The sequence below is a fragment of the Thunnus thynnus genome, chromosome 14 (genome assembly GCF_963924715.1).
Source record: "Thunnus thynnus chromosome 14, fThuThy2.1, whole genome shotgun sequence".
NCBI classification, from domain to species: domain Eukaryota; kingdom Metazoa; phylum Chordata; class Actinopteri; order Scombriformes; family Scombridae; genus Thunnus; species Thunnus thynnus.
Window position 1 is genome coordinate 4,115,623 of NC_089530.1, and position 14,307 is coordinate 4,129,929.

Genomic DNA, 14,307 nt, shown 5'->3' on the forward strand with positions numbered 1-14,307 from the left:
CTATGTGTGTGCATGGTTGTGAGAGTGCATGTGCATGCAATACACATGGCACCTAGTGTCCCAGATTGGGAATCTGGTCACCTACCAGACAATAAGTAAGTAAGTAAGAAATTTGAAAGTCAACATTGTCTTCACCCTGTTTGACACTTCACAACTGGAAAAGCAGTTAATGGAAGATACTAGTCTAGTGACACAAAGTTTGGCTAACAAGTAAGCCTGGGAAGCTAACGTTAGCAGCTTCCACGCTAGCCTCAAACTGAAAGGTTGGTTTTGGAGTGAAAATCACACTTAAGTGAGTTGTGAAACGTCCAATGCACAACATAATATAGCATTAAATCTACCCTTAAATCTAGATAAATTGGACTTAGTTGGTGCATGCGGTAGCCGTTGAAATGCTCCATGCATGAGGGTCCTTGTACAGACAGGGTACAATACAGATTTACACATGGCTCTTTTTTTTCAGCTGACCCCAGGGGGGCTCTGTAGAAATGTGCCACTTGCGGTTGGAAACAGGAAGTGAACAGTGGTCTCTTGCATCCAAGTCCACTTTTTTCCATCTATCTATTTAGCCATCCACCCAAACCACCACCTCTCAATTTGGAAATTTGTCACCTTATATAGACATCATCTGAACTGCGTCACTTATCCGGGTCATAATTACTACAGTTGCTAGCTGGCATCTGTCACTCAAACCTAACTATAGGTCATTTTTGGCAACTGAATTTACGACCTATACTGTAGTTTTTCTTGGGAGGAGGGGTTGGAGCAGATGATAACTATCCCAACACAAAATTAATCAGATATAATGAGGAAAAATGTTCATAACCTAATTTAAATGAAAGAAGTTTGGACATTAACCATTAAATGTTCAATCAGCTCTGTAAAAACAGCCTCCATAAACACAACCTGCCTGCTCAGAAGCCTCCACCACGGCTGCTAGAAAGGTTGTTATTTGACACGAAAGCCTTAATACAGTACTGTATATTCACATAAATAAACATGCACCAAAGCTTGTGAACAGTGAATAATAACACCAACTGATCTGCATATGAAAACAGTGTAATGCATAAGCTCTCACTCTCTCAGCATGCAGCACACACACACACACACACACACACTGTTATCCACACATCCAGAAAAGCTGGTCATCACTCCCTCTGTCTTCACTCATCTTTCACCACCCTCCCTCTCTCCTCTCTCTGTCTTTCATTGATCTCTCTCTCATTGGACTCATCACTCTGCATTCTCTGCAGACAAAGAGCAACCGCTGGATGACAATCACATTAGAGCACACAATCTATTTATGGCTTTGCCTCATATTTCAACTCCTTTCTGTCTCTCTCTCTCTCTCTCTCTCTCTTTCTCTCTCTCTCACACGCACACACACGCACACTCCTTCCCTCTTTCTCTTTTTCTCATACTCTGTGATAATATAAACGCAGGGATTTTAGTGGTAATGAGTTTTTAATGAAAAATGAATTATTTACAGTGGCTGGAGGACAGAAGATAAAAAAAGAGAGAAGAGCAGGTGATATGAAAGCTGTGAAAATAATGCAATCACAATGCAGTAAAGTTTATTCGAGTTTACTTTAGATATGTAAATGACTGCATAGATTATATGTAGATTATTTAACAAAAACACCTTTTTAATTGTCAAATATTTGGTTGGCTCAGGTTCACCGAATCGTCAGTGAAGTGAACTGCTGAGCAGGTTCTTATAAAATCATGAGGAGAAGAATGATTGTCTTTGACAGCTTCAGAATGTAGTGTGGAGCCTTCTTCAGGAGACATCACAGGTGCCTGTGTGATATGAGGTGCCAGGTGGTTAAATGCCTGTCTCTCCAAAGTGGCAAGACTGTAGCCTTTCATGCAGCCTGGCAGCTTTTTTAGGATAACACAAAACAAAACTTTCTCTTGTCACTTTACCTGCTTAGCATTACATTTAACTGTTAAACTGTATATTTTAAACTGTATAAACCTTAAACTGTATATTTTAACAAATATACAACTAACAGAGCTCTGTCATGGAGTTCCATCCTACAAATATGAACTCTGTCAATGCCAAGTGTCAGATGCCAAGTTTCAGCAAAGCACTAAAGGTTTTAGTAGGAAGAAAATATCTGCACCAACCGCAGAACAAAATACTTGTTGATGCTGTTAGCTAAAAGAACATCATCATTTAGGTATTTCATGCTCAAGGCTGGAACATTATTCTAACATTCACGTGGTTAATGTGTTATTTTTAATACTCTTCCAGAATTTCTGTATAATATTTATGTGTATTTTTTTCTGTTTCAAATCTGTCCCCCAATAGAGTTGCAATGGGAGGAGCTGATTCTGGTGCCCCAAGTCCCAACATTTTCTCCACAGACTATTTTAAGTGACTTACAGTTGGAGCACTTCTGCAGCTTAGATAGGCATGAAACTGTCCTGAATCGTCAGTATAAAAGATGGATAACTGTTAGAAAATATCTGGTTCTTTGACAAACAGTCAAAGATTTAAGCCTGTGTACATAAGCACTTAAAGCTTGAACTTAGAGCTTAAAATCCAGTACACTGCTAATGACTATGCTGTAGAGAAAACTGAAAACTCACCTGCAGCGTCAATCAGTTCACTTTAGATTCTGTGTCAATTTTGCATGCATATTGTTGTATTCAGAGTCATCCACCATGCAAAACAAAAAAATGCATTTCTAAGGAACCTAAAAGTTTTTAAAACTTCTGGCCATAACATGAACCTAAGATTATTACATTATTGAGGAGAGTCTTGTGTTTCTATGCTAAAGGGACACACACATAAACTACATATGTGAAAAAGTTGTATAAAGCCTTTTGTGACTCCAGAGGGAGCTGTGTGAAATCTAATAAATTGCCTTCAGTGATGTCACTGGAGGCAATCAGTGTGCTTGACACACAGCCAATCAGTGTGCTTGACACACAGCCAATCAGTGTGCTTGACACGCAGGTCCACAGGGGGTGTTGTTAAGGTTTATAACATTACGTTTGTGTCTCAATCCTGAGAGTGCAATGAGATATTTTGAGCATAGAAAAAGATTTTTTGCTAGCACATTCTTCTTTAACAACCTAATGACATCCGCTCTTGCTAGAGACAAATGTGACCAGGGGTAAACCACTGGCCACACTGAGTCAGTTTTCTGGCTAAAAATTGCACAGCATCAAACATAACATAACACAAGGGGCTGTATTGGTACATGTTGCTACAGGTACTGTTGAGAAAAAGAAATACAAACCAGATGACAGATGACTTTGGACTTTGGTTTTGAACCAGAATTAACTTTTGCTGGATGACCATGTTGTTTTTACCCTCTCAAAGGTCCTCCTGTGGCAACACACCATTTGGCGAAGACAGTGTTCTCATTGAATAAAATGAGTGCTAAAACCAGTGTGAATACAACATTATCGAGACAGTCAGGGGTGTTTAGTTGTGGTTTCATTGCACTTCAATACAAATCCCTTGTGAAGATTTTGCTGCAGACAAAGAAATAGTTAGCCAGTAAAATAAAAGGTCAAGGGCAGAATTTGTACATCTTAAAAAATCCAATTTTTAAAAAAAAAAACTTTGCTTTTTCTTTGCTGATGCTGTGCACAAAAGGTCTTGACTACTGATGCATTTGTTACTGTTAGAGTGAAAAACAAAATGTTCCCCTCACTTTGGCCTTTAGCTTCCAAGACTCGAACTTGCAACCTCACTGCTACATTGGCTCGGCTCTACTAACCTGCAGCCTCTTCTGTGTCAGGGCTCAGCCTTGATCTTTATTCAAGTTCACAGGCTTTGGTTCCTCAGCCTGGAGTTCAAAAGGTAGAACCACCAGGGGAGATGAAGGATGGAGGTGTAGAGGGGACTCACAGTGTGTGGTCCTGAGGTCTGAATGAGGAGGGGTGGATGAACTTTTTTGGGATTTTAAGCTCAATAGCATGTTCACTCCAATCCAATTTTCCAATCCAACAACAGAGCCCTGGTCTTCAATAGCTCAGTTCAGGTCAGACCCCTCAGTGCTCCACACCTGGACATCATCAAACTTGATCTCTTTAAGAAAATTAATTTCCTACAAATTAATTCACTCCATCACTAACCGGCTATAAAATCACTTCCCACAATCTTACATAATCATCCTCTTGTATGTAAATAATGAAAATTTAGATTTACATATTTGTTCTCTGGTGTGAACACAAACAGGTTTTCTTAAGTTTACACTTCCCAAGCTCTTTTAGGAATAATTACAGAATTACTGCATGGTGTTGCATTTCAGCAAAAAATTACGTGGTTGTATAAACAATACTTATGTGTATATCAGAGGAGGCTCGTCCATAGAGGCAGAGGAGGTTGCCCCTCCTCTATTTTGGAGAGGCAAGAGGGAGATGATCAAAATATAACAAAGAGTAATTGGTTGAAATAAACCATTACCAAATCTCAGTATCATTTACAAAATAATTTTTCTGTGTTAATCGGAAAAAAATCCATTATTGAAATTCTGATCAAAATGCTTCAACAGCAACACCTTCAGGGCAGGCAAGAGGAGGAAAGGCAGTGTATGTGAAGTGGTGGTGGGGTGCTCCTGCTGTCCTCCTTAGGGCTGGATCTCATATCAATTTAATGTACTTCATTTTTTTAATCTATGATTGGCCAAAATATGTAAAATGATGCTCCAAGGGAGGACGTCCTCCCTAACCGATCAACAACCAGAATACAACATTGACATCACGTTGGTCCAATGACAGTTTCCAAATTTTCAAATCTCTATGACTGTATACGGTAAAGCCAAGTGGCAACCTCCAGGACTGAAAAATGAAGCCAATGCGGAAATGCCAAAACCCTGCATTCTTCTGGCTGCAAAAAGAAGTCCAATTGTATGGAAGTCTATGAGAAAATGACTCTACTTCTCTCTTGATTTATTACCTCAGTAAACTGTTTCCTAATGAGTTTATGGTCTCAATCGCTAATTTCAAGTCTACTTGAATACAGCATGATGTTCATTTTGTAAATTATGGCCCCATTTAGAGTAAAATAGACGATAAAGCAGCATATGCTTTAGGGCGTGGCTATGTGGTGATTGACAAGTGGCTACCACGGCAACAATGTTGCTTACATAATGTAACCATTGCATATGGGCATAGCTGCTGCTATTTTCAGTTCACTTAAGTTAATTGTAACATTGTGGTCGCTTAAAAACAGTCTTGTTCAGCGTTTGGTTTTAATAAAAGACTCATCAATGAGGTGGATGATCAGTTTTCCGGGGGTAAAATTTTGTTATAATGGTTTTAGGCCTGTTTTTCGCTAGAGAAAATTAGCATTAGCATTAGCATTAGCATTATCACTGTTAACCATAGACTGTATATAAAGATGGACGTCATGACAGCTCCCCAAAAGTGAAGCCAAAACGTCTCGATCGTTTATAGGTCATAAGTCCCGCCCCCTCCATGTTAGTGGAGGGGACATGAGCCAAACTAAAAAATCAAAGTACACGTCAAATAAATTTTTCTCAAATATGGTTTCTGTCATTTCAGGTAGTTCCTATCATGCTGATGTTTATTCAAGTGCTCATTTTTCTCGTAAGTTTGTTTTTAATTAGTTATTTGATGATATAGAAGGGGTGGGGGTGTGTGACGTCATGATTGACAGCGGTGACAGCCGCTCTCAAACCTCCGTCAGGCAGTGGGACGGCTGAGGGGGCGTGTTCCGCGGACCGTCATGCCACTGCCCGACTCTACTGCGCACACTCTGGCTCTAAATGACGTCACACAAGCAAGATGGCAGCTTCACTTTTGCATAGCGGTAGGAAGTGGCGACGCGTCGTCCATATGTATATACAGTCTATGCTGTTAACCACAGATTGTGAATGCATCGTGCTAACCAAGCTAGCAGCTAGCGCTATGGTCAGCTCCACCCTCTCGTCCAAATATGGCCCCTTCTGGCTCCAAAATCAAACATGGCGACAACCAAATCCAAGATGGCGATGATCAAATCGCTACACTCGAGGCTTCCAAACGGCAGTTCGCAAAGCAATGGGTAACGTGACGGTGACTGCATTTATATTTTTTTTTACAGTCTATGGCTAAGGCCGTAGTCCATATTTCCTTTTTTCAGATTTAGAGGTTACCGTTCACTTCTTTTATCGAGCAGTAGATAGCTGCCTCCGTTAGCCAACGCAACAGAGGGCTTGTTGTAGCAGCACTGACTGTTGAGGACTGTTGTTAAGCTAACGGGAGAATGGATTTGGACCGGGCGGCGCAGCAGCAACAGGACGCCGCCGGGGAGCGGCTGGAGCGGGACTACGGTGACGTGCTGCGGCCCGACATATTACTGGTCTGAAGTGAACTCCTCTCAACAACAATAGAAAGTTAACAACATAATTTAAATGAAACAACCATGAGAGTTAGCTTGTTTGTCATTGTTGCTAATGATATCAGACTAACTTAACTAACAAACAAGATGACCAACAGCTACAAATGGACATTATGACATGGATACTTCATCTCCATGAAAGAAAGAAGACATCAGATAACGTGAGTCAGATACAGCTTCTCTCTCTCTGTCTCTTTGGTCGCTAATTTAATCTCTGATGGTTAAATGTCTCTCTGTGTGGCTTTTTAAAAAAAAAAAAAAATCTCCTTAAAAAGAATGCAGCAGAAATCATATAATGTGCAGTAGGTAACTTAGTTTGCTTGTTGAAGTTACAGTGAGCTGTCTGGACTCACTCATTCATTTGGAATTGATACAGTTTTTAATTGAGTAGTTGTTCAGTCACCTGTTGATGTTGTGTGATTAGTGAATGAGTGTGCAGGAGGTCTGGTTACTTGCTTGTGACAATTTCTTCAGTTGGCTTTTAAGCTGAGTCGTATATTGAGTAATCAGCTTAAAGTAACTAGAATAACAAGTGTTGACATGTCAGCTTTGTAGACTATATTTTGTATATCGTACATAAAGACAAGCGTGTGTAAGTCATGTATTTGATACATGCATTCATACTTTCTGATGTGAACCTACACTTTTAGATCTGTGGATGTTTTTAGTGTTCAGTCTTTCTAGTGTTCAGCACTGATCTGAACTTGTATCACATTATAAGCTTTGTGGTATTTTATATATTTATGTACACTAAGAACATACATTAAAAAACACATGTAAATCATGTGATATGTTGTCTGTTTTTGATGAGAACATAAATCTGTTGTCACAATAGAACAATACTATAGGCTAAATCTGAATTTCACTTTGTTGGTAAAATGACACATTTGATCCTCTCCACAGCTAAAATGAGCACTTCTTGGTTTAGAAACAATATGTATATGCTAAATGTATTTAAAGAAGCAGCCTTTTCACCACTCAGGGGTTTTTGTTTTTGAAAGCAAATTGTTTTATTGGCATATAAAATTGCCCCCCACCCCTCCGATTTCATGGGTGTGGGACTATGATGTAGTATGATGCGGTTTGTTGTAAGATTACATGTTGGTTTTCCTCCTGTCATCCCCAATTTTTTTGAGTCACCAGCCGCCACTGGTGTATGTATATACATAATAGCCTATATGTATGCAGTATGTTGGTCTGCATTTTCTTAGGACTATTCTTCTACTTTTTCAAGGCTTACATGGCTTCATTTAATAGAATAAAGCCGGTGATGTTCTATATGTTTCTTATTATCATTAAATCACATGAAAAGACTAAAACCAACAATGAATGAACTACTAACAAGTATTGTGTGTTTATCCAAAGCCTGATATATCTTAGTCCTCTGTGCCGCAGAGGTTCATTGTTCCACATCAGTGAGACACACTGTTGCACTGGCTGACATGTTCCTTCATTACCATGAACACAATGTAGTTCTATTTTACTCAGTCCCACACACACCATCCTGCTGCTGGACTATCACCAGTTCACCAATTTCGAGCTTGAGGAACCACATGTTAATATTTAATCAATATTTGTATATTAACAATGGGCCAAATGACAATGTGTAATGCAAAAAGTCTCGCTCATAGTGACAAACCCACAGAGAATAACCACCCAACTCAGAAGCTCTCCTCAGAGTTATGCAGCATTATAGCATCTTTCAGCTCATTGTTTTGGTTTTAGGGTCCACAAACTACCTGCTCAGTAGCAAATGGTACACGCACAAAGTTAACAGCTAGCTGGTGAACATAGTGAAGCACTTAGCAGTGAAAGAGCTCCTCATTTCCATCAGGAGTTGGTGGAGACCAAAGCAGAGCTAAAAGGAGTGTGACTGTTTGACTTACATTCTTAAGGTGAAATGAATGCATGTTTGCTACAACAAATTTATGGGATGAAAACATGTCAATGTTGTGTTTATGGCTTGTTCTACTGCCCCCAAGGCCTTTTTAATGTATAATACTGCTATAAAGGATTAGATCTTCAATAAGAACATAGGGGTTTGCCACTGACAAGGTGGCAAAGTCAGAAAACAGAGAGACAGACTAACATTGTTGGTTTCAGTCTTTTAATGGGATTCATTGATGGTCTTAGACTTCAACAAAATGTTAGTAGCTCTTACATTGCTTAAAACTCAAAATAATCAAATGATTTACTCTTATTTTCAAAATGTATTCCATATCTTTGTACTTGGTAGCAAATGTATTGAGTTAAATGTTCTCCGTAAATAGATTTCACTTGGCTATAAGGTTGTGTATGTGTGGATGTATGTATGCAATTGGAGGGTGGGGGGGGCATCAATTCCCTGCAGAAATGCTGTGCGATGATAGTAACGGTACGAGCAGAGAGTAATGAAGGAATTGATCTCCACTCGGTAGTAAGTGCTCGACATTTCAACCAAAGCCTTGAGAACCTAACCTCCCCATACACCCCCCCCCATCTCCCTGCTTAAATACCTCTCTCTCCTCCTCTTTCTTTCTTCCTTTTACCTGTTAACACTTAAGTTCGCTCCACTTTTCCGTCGCAGTCAACTCTTTCAACACTTTGGCTCGCTGTCATCTCGAACTTTAATCGCCGTCTCTCTCCGTCTGCCTTTATTGTGATAATTTCTTTCTCTCCCGCTCTCTCAACCTGTCACACTTTCAGGCACACTCCCTTCTTTCTGTCTCTCTCTCCATCTTTCTCTGTTTCTCATTCAGTCATACACATGCACACAAACACACACACATATACACCCCAAGCCACTGGTCCCATGGGTCAGCCCATATTAGCTTACTTGTTAATACTTGGACGGCTCGGGATCAATACTTAATCAACAAGTAATGGGATTCCTCAGTCATCCCATATGATCTTTCAATAAAGACTTGAATCTGTCTGGCCTAGACCTCCCCATCCCCATCCCCCCCCCCACCTCCCTCCCTTCCTACTGGGGCATCACCACCGATGAGGGAGGGTGAGAACGTGAGAGTGAGAGAGTCGGCTCGCTTTCGTTCTCACCAGGCAGGTGGAGGAGGAGCTGGAGGCAGACTGCAGACTGCAGGTCTGCCTCAAATTATCTGAGATGTTCGTGTGTGTAGAAGCATGCTTGTGTATTTATTTAGAAGGTAAAGGCACATATACACTGTGCAATAAGGCTTATTGCATTGCCATATTGTGCGAGATGGGCCTTATTTGATCTTAGTCACAATTTTAATACAATATCAAAAAAAAAGTCAAGCTGAAGAAGGCTGTGAGATTGGTTTGACAGTAGCAGGTTGATCTCAGATTAATGTGTTACCTGTTGCAGCAATGTGATGCATAGGCCTGCAATATATCAGTTGATAGGCATGTCAGACTGTCAGGGATGAGTTGAAGTCACTGTCAGTCCAGGAGCTCAACAGTGCAGAATGGCCTACAAATGTAGGACTGTTGGGAAGAGCAGTGGGAGTAAAACCACTGATATACTCGCTTTTAACTATGCGTTTGCGTGCACATCATGGCTACTTTGTGTGTCCTGCATTCCTTGGAACATTGCTTGTGCATGTCCTAAGAAATTAACGCTACGTGTCTGCGAGATGCAATTCAGCACATGACTGGTGGGGCAGATTTTCAAAATAAAGTCAGCAGCAGCGTCTGGTCCCAACAGCAACAGTGGAAAGTTTTGAAGAGAAACTCATAGAGCTCATCTGCAACAACCCTCATCTATATGATGTCTTTATGCCAATGTTAGATGTTGCCGCTGCTGAGTTTTCTGCCACAATCTCAACATCAAGAATATTGTAATTTCCTCCAGAGTTGCCATGGTTACTGTTTACGTTGTGCAAAAGAGGAGTTTCAAGGAAGATATTTTGTTGTCGACAGGGAATGATTAGGTCCCAATCTGATACAGTTTTTAATCCTCTATGTATACACAAAGCACGCAAACAAGAATGTGAGCAGCGATGCTAGAATTGCAGCCATTGTCTACGTGTGCAAGTTGATAAAAAGCAATAACTGCTTAAGTAACCTGTTGCATATGCACACATAGGCTTTTCATATTTTAATACAGTTTCTAACACGTAGTCATTGCCAGCAGAGAAATGGCTGGAAATTAGGGAAAGAGAGATGAAACGAAGAACCCCAGTCAGACTGAGGTTCATGGTCAGCAGTCTACAGTGTATGGTACTATCTCTTTTTTGGATTAATTGGATAAATTATCGGGCAGTTAAGATGCAACAAAAACTTATAGCAACACTATGAATTTAACACCATTCCAAACAAAAATACATTCAACAGGCCTCTTTCACAAAAGACATTTTTCAGGTTCACAGGTGTAAATAAAAAAATGAATGATAACTGAATTCCATTTAGCTGCTTCAGTTTCAGGGTCCTGGTATTGTGCATGCTGGCTCACTGTCACACTGTCATGGCTTACTGGGACACCTGCTTTCCTACTATGACAAGTCAGAATGTCTGCTGTGAAAAAGACATGCTCTTAATTGGAAGCTGACTAAAAGAAATATTTTTTCTTTCTGAATAAAATACTACTAACTACTAACGTTAGCCTCGGCTCTCCGTGTGGATCCAACCAGAGCACCGAGCCCCGGTTTGTTATTCAGGTTAAAGTGGGAAGAAGCGCCGGGTCTGACGGGCAGCTTGAGTGAAGTGGAGTCTGCAGAGGAAACACCGGGACCGTCAGGGAGAAACAGTCCGTCGAGGAGCTGCTAAGTTTGGCTGCACAGATAGGAAACATCTGACTGACAGGATGTACCACTCTGTTTGGAAAAAAAACTTTTTGGTTTATAACGGCAGTTGGCAACCAGCGTATTAGGTGCATTACCACCACCTTCTGCTCCGGAGTGTGAACCAGAGATTAAATCCTACACATTAATCCTGTCTGTCTAATAAACTCAATGAAAACTCTACTGCTCCACCAACTTGGCAATTTCATTCAAGTTTTAAGGCTTCCTAAGTTCTTCCTTCATATATTGTCTTTCTTGATCATACTTAGTACAATCTATGCTTGCATGCATAATAGTCTCCTCAGCCAACTGGAAAAAATGTGCACATATCGATATCAGCAATCGGCCACAGTGAGTTGGAAATATCGGCATATCGGATATCGGCAAAAAATCCAATATCGTGCATCCCTAATGTAAGCAGACACCTGCTTTAGTTCTTACCAAAGCATTACAGTTGTCATCAGTGGACATGTGTCTCGTTTTAATCTAGGAACAACGTTTTGAATTAACAATTAGATTTCAGCATGATTCTCTCTGTCAGCTTTTGTCTGGGACAGCCCAAAATTGAACAGTGTATATAGAGAGTGTGTGTCTTTCATAACGTTTTGGCAGTCTCGCTTTCTCTCTCCAACATGCATCTGATTAAGGCTTTAAGGAAGTTAGAAAGACATGGAAAGCACCATCTGACACTCACATTATGTCATGTGAGAAAATTCTGGAGATTCTTTGAGACAATTCTAAAGACAAATTTACACTTCCTACGCCAAGATTCAAATGCAGTTTCACTGTTTTAAGAAATTAGGGAAAAGAGTGACAAGTTTGGAAATGAGTGGAATTATCTGGAATACATAGTAGGATAGAGTGTATTGTACCTTAATTGCTGTGTGGTCCTGTGGTCAAAAGTACCTTTTCTCTTCAGAAAATCATCTCTCAGGATGGCAGATGGTATCAAATGTAGACTTATCACAGCAGACTGAAATATTAAAACAGACCATGTTCAGCTTGTTTGGATTGTGGGAGAGATGATAGATTTGGTTCAAAGTCCTCATGAGAGAGAGACAGTAGCTGTGGATGAATGTTTTTCTCTGCCAAAATCACTCATTCTCTGAAAATGATAAACAGACTAGTTAATGCATATCTGCGTTTCTGTCTGATTGCTGTTAGGGGTTATCGAGATGTGCTTCTGAAGATCACTAACAATACTGTGGCCTAAAGGTGTTCTAAAAAGTTACTATTGTCTTTCAGGAAATTCCAAAAACTCTAAAAGACATATTCTTGGCAGCATTTGAACCACAAAGGGACACTTAATTCTCCACTGAAATTCAGACTAATGAAGTAGAAGTTCACCAAGGACTGACTGGCAACAGACTCTTAGACACATCTTGGACTAGCTGGCCCTTCTTCAAAGAATAATAACAAGAACGCCAATTAAAGTTGAACTTTTTTAGTGAAAGAAGCAGGTGATTAAAAAAAGAGAAGGTAATCTGTCAACTTCACCAAGCCTCTCAACTTAGTTCTATCTGGTGTTGGTCATGTGTATCTTCATTCCATGATGGTGAGGTGAAGGGGTAACATGTTTTGACTTCCCACAAGGGCAAATCCAAAGTGCACTCCACCAGTTTCACACAATATCAGTCAGTATCCATAAGAAATATATCTATATTTGATGATTCTGCTTCTCACAATTTACATTCAGTGCCAGTGAAGAAGTATAGGAGTGTGTCCTCTATACTGTATAGTGGAAGTGGAGAGGTCAGAGTGGTGGATGGAGGAATGAAGTTAGTGTCCCATCTCAGTCCTGCAGTTAATATTTGCCTTTTTATCAGCTGTAACCATGATTTTTCTCTAACCGTAGCTATACTGCAGTTGCCACGTGCAGATGCTCTAATAAGTGAGAAATGTATTTGTCATCGGACATAAAAACATGTTGTAATTGAACAATATCCAGTTTTTTTTTTTTAAATCGTCCAATATCAACATTCTTGTGAGGCTGTGAGAGTTGAGATCAGTTTACTACTCACCCTGTGAAAACAGTTGTATAATGTCACCTGTCATCACCACTATCAAGTCATCTGGAAGAGCTTTGTCAAGTATGAGAAACTAATCATATTGAACAGAAAGTCTGTGTTATAAATGAGTGAGGCTGGAAAAGTTTTCATCCCGTGTTAATGTGTTAGTGTTAATAAAAATATTTATGTGGTTGCATTATGGGAAGTGTAGGATCCTGTGTTTTTGGAGCTTGACCCGCACCAGCCTCTACAGATTGGATTTCAACTAATCTTTTCTGTCTGTCTTTTGTGAGTCCTGCAGCTTTATGGGAGTGCAGTTCTAAATCACTATAGAGACTCTTTGAATTGAATATTAGACCCTACTTTGAGCTTCCCATTGAAAAACAATGGAATGTCAACTTGGTTCTGTACTTATATAGCACTTTTGTTCAGGGCTAATTACAAAGTGCCTCTCGTTCCCCCATTCACACACACTCACACACTAATGGCAGCAAGCTACCATGCAATTATTTGAGTGTCTTGGCCAAGGACACTCCAACATGTGGACAGAACCACCAAACCCCACATCAGTGTATGCAGCAGATTGAGCAGGTGGTTCTGTTGTTACTCCACAGAAAATAACAAATAGTCTGTATATCAGTTTGTGCTCATTTCAGGGAATCTTATCATATTTATAATCATTCAGTTGTTCAGTCCCTCAGTCTTACGTAATACTTCTGTGGTCATAGAAATATTATCCAACTCTGACCTTTGACCTCCATCCTGGCTGCTTGTGATATTTTAGGATGATCCAGGAGCATTTTTTCTAATGTTGCTCTCATTGTAAGTTGCTCTGCATAAGTGCGTCAACTAAATGCCTGGGGGGAAAAAAAATGTAAATGCACTGTACAAAAAGCTGTGTTGCTGTATTAAGTTGAGCAGCCTCCGACATGGGTGCAGTGTGATAAATCCCAGCAGAGTCGCATGCTAAACAGCTTCAACCTGGCTGCAGCCAGCCAGCTCCCTGTAAACAGGCTTTGTGTCACCATTGTCATATCGCAGCGCCATTAATATACATGAGAGTCTGAGGTCTTTAAGAAGCTTCATAGAGAGAGCTGGCAGCCTCTTTCTCTATCCTTCTCCCTCCTCTCCCCTCACTCTTTTTTTTTTCATGTTCTTTCTTTCTCCCCCTATTTCTTTGGCACTCTTACTATCT

At 40.2% G+C, this 14,307-nt stretch overlaps 1 long non-coding RNA gene across 5 annotated transcripts in view; it reads left to right on the top strand.

Moving 5' to 3' along the window:
* The first annotated feature begins 6,435 nt into the window (after positions 1-6,435).
* The window catches only part of LOC137196628 (uncharacterized), a 155,350-nt gene continuing 147,478 nt past the window's right edge, over positions 6,436-14,307 (top strand). For 4 of the 5 annotated variants that reach the window (XR_010931274.1, XR_010931273.1, XR_010931276.1 and 1 more), the window contains exon 1: positions 6,442-6,525. This is a non-coding gene — a long non-coding RNA (uncharacterized lncRNA). Of the gene's footprint in view, positions 6,526-14,307 lie in introns of all 5 variants that reach the window. The other variant, XR_010931275.1, reaches the window with a different exon arrangement.